The sequence below is a fragment of the Anopheles arabiensis genome (assembly GCF_016920715.1).
Source record: "Anopheles arabiensis isolate DONGOLA chromosome X unlocalized genomic scaffold, AaraD3 X_pericentromeric_contig0003, whole genome shotgun sequence".
In the NCBI taxonomy this organism is placed as follows: domain Eukaryota; kingdom Metazoa; phylum Arthropoda; class Insecta; order Diptera; family Culicidae; genus Anopheles; species Anopheles arabiensis.
Window position 1 is genome coordinate 1,437,501 of NW_024412081.1, and position 2,500 is coordinate 1,440,000.

The window sequence follows — 2,500 nt, forward strand, 5'->3', positions numbered from 1 at the left end:
CAAATATATCTTTGCTAAAATACTTGATGCTCCATCCCGTTATGGGTCGGGACAGATTACGCACGCTTTGCGTCTCAAGATCTATTCGTATTGCACGATGATCAGAGTTCATATAGCTAGATAACACCTCCCACTTAAATGATCTTGCTACGGTTCGGCTCGCAAAAGTAAGATCAACTACTGACGTGCGCCCTGGTCCAACATAAGTTGGGGTGCTGCCGTCGTTCAATAAAATTGCGTCAATCTGCGCAAAGGTTGATAAAACCAACTCACCTCTTCGTTTCTGGGTTTCTCCACGCTCGCCAAGTTGGTTGTTCCAACTTGATGACCAAGCGTTGAAGTCCCCCGATAACGAATTTGTGGATACCGGTTACGGCCATTACCGTGTTATCCAACATGTTCTGGAACTCTTCCATACTAAATCTAGGTGGCGCGTAAACGCTAACCACTCGCATATCACCTATGTCAACTATCATTAAACCCTTCAGAGCCTTACTGACTACCTTAACTGGTAAGTCCGCGTTAACCACTACCGCTGCTGTGTTATCGTCATTGCGTAACACTTTGACGTTGGTTGTTGCCAGATACGGATCTGCAATCAACACTATATCCGCAGATTCTTCCCTAATCGTTTGCCACATTAACTGAAATGCAGCATAACTATGATTCTGGTTATGTTGTAGCAACCTAACCATTATGATCTAATCGTTCGCCTACGGGGACACATATAACTGCCCGTTGCGTGAAGGTTCTGTGACCTCGTACCGCAATCCAAACACTTGACAGAGTTGGTACAAGCTTGCTTCTTGTGTCCACTCAAACCGCATTTCCAGCACAGATTACTTCTGTCTGGTTCCCTACAATGGTAGCTCGTATGGCCTACCTTCCAACACTTATAGCATTTCTGCTCTTCCATAACCTCGCGGATATGGCATATCGACCAACCAACTTTCAGCTTTCCCAAATTCAAGAAGCTTTGAAAGTCTGGCAGCGATACGTTGATCCGTGCCCACTGCGTACCGGCCGCGCGGCCTTTCTTCATTTTGATACGATCTGTTTCTATCTCGATGTTGAGCTGTGCTTTGACAGACTCCGCAACCTCCTCTGGGGTGGTAATTTCATCGAGATGCATGATCTCAATCATTTTAGAAGGAGCTAGCGTTCTCACTGACGCCTTGCCCTTCACCGCTTCCTTAACCTTTGGGGCAATTGCACTAGCAGAACTACCCTGCTTAAGTTCTAGCAACATGCCTCCATTCTGGGCCCGTCGGACCTTAGAGATTGTCTCTCCAACCGATTTAAGAGCATCGGACTGCTTCATTTCCTTGAGCAATTTCGCCAGCTCCTCGGAAGTGCAGTCCGATATCAGCAGAGCCTCAGGCCGCTTCCTGGGCTTATTCTGCTTCTTCTTGCTCTTCTTCTTCTTCCTCTTATTAATTCTACCCTCATTAATATTCGGTCCGTTTCTCGGACTTGGAATATTTTCCACCGCTTCCTAACAGGGTCAACCTCGATGGTTGTTGTTGTTGTTGTTGCAATCTTTGCAACCCACTTGGACCAGGCTGTTGGTCATCAGCCACTGGTCTTCTGCCTTTTCGCGTTTGCGGCCCGAATCCATCGTTACCGTCAAACGACGTTTGCGTTTGACGGTCGAGGACCTGCTGCATGCGATTTACGGCTCTGTACCTTCGAAATTCGGACATTACCTCATCGAGGAAGTCCATCATTACCGTAACTAGCGTAAAATGGGAAGACTCATCATCGAGTTTGCTTATCCCAAAACGCATCGCCTCCATTCGATCTTGAAGATCCATGAACGCTTGGTCCGGATCTTTCTTGTCAACCCCTTGGTCTTTTGACCTTCTTAGTTTTCGTGTTACTCATTCTATTGGGCTCAAACTCAGGCCCGCTATCCGCGTCTGTTTATGCAGTCTCCTATTTGGTTCCGTGGGTGGCTATGAAACAGGGAGCTCCACGCGGGTTGGCCCGCGCCCTTATGAGACGACGGGCTCAGTGCCGAACCGGAGCAAAGTGGGGCTGAACCCACCCACACCTGCATTTGCCATAGAGCGTATCGTATGGCGACAGTCTTGGAGCGCTACCTAAGACTTGCTAAGTTTTAATAGAGCGGTGACAGAATCCCCTTAGCCCTCCCCGTTTCAAGCAGGTTTCACCCTGCTTTACTAAGGGTTCGGCGGGTTCATCCGCCAGCCCGTGTACATCCTAATTATGCCATAAACCGTACCCTAGTCTAATCCGCGCAGAGGTATTATCCTCTCGAGTTCAGTATCCCGCTTGACAGAATGTAGGGTGTGGCGACTTAACACCACACCCTCCCTGCGACGTTGTCATGCTCAACGCCGTCTTCACCGCCACCGTTAGCTCGGGGCCTCGTCAACTTAATGACGGGCCCCTACCCCGCCCGGCACCGCGTGGAGGTGGTGGTCGGACTTTGCCGGGCGCATTTGGCTACCTTAAGAGAGTCATAGTTACTCCCGCC

The 2,500-nt window shown here is 49.2% G+C and overlaps 1 pseudogene; it reads right to left on the reverse strand.

Annotated features, from left to right (window-relative positions):
* The window catches only part of LOC120907323, a 9,151-nt pseudogene that overhangs the window by 4,074 nt on the left and 2,577 nt on the right, over positions 1-2,500 (reverse strand).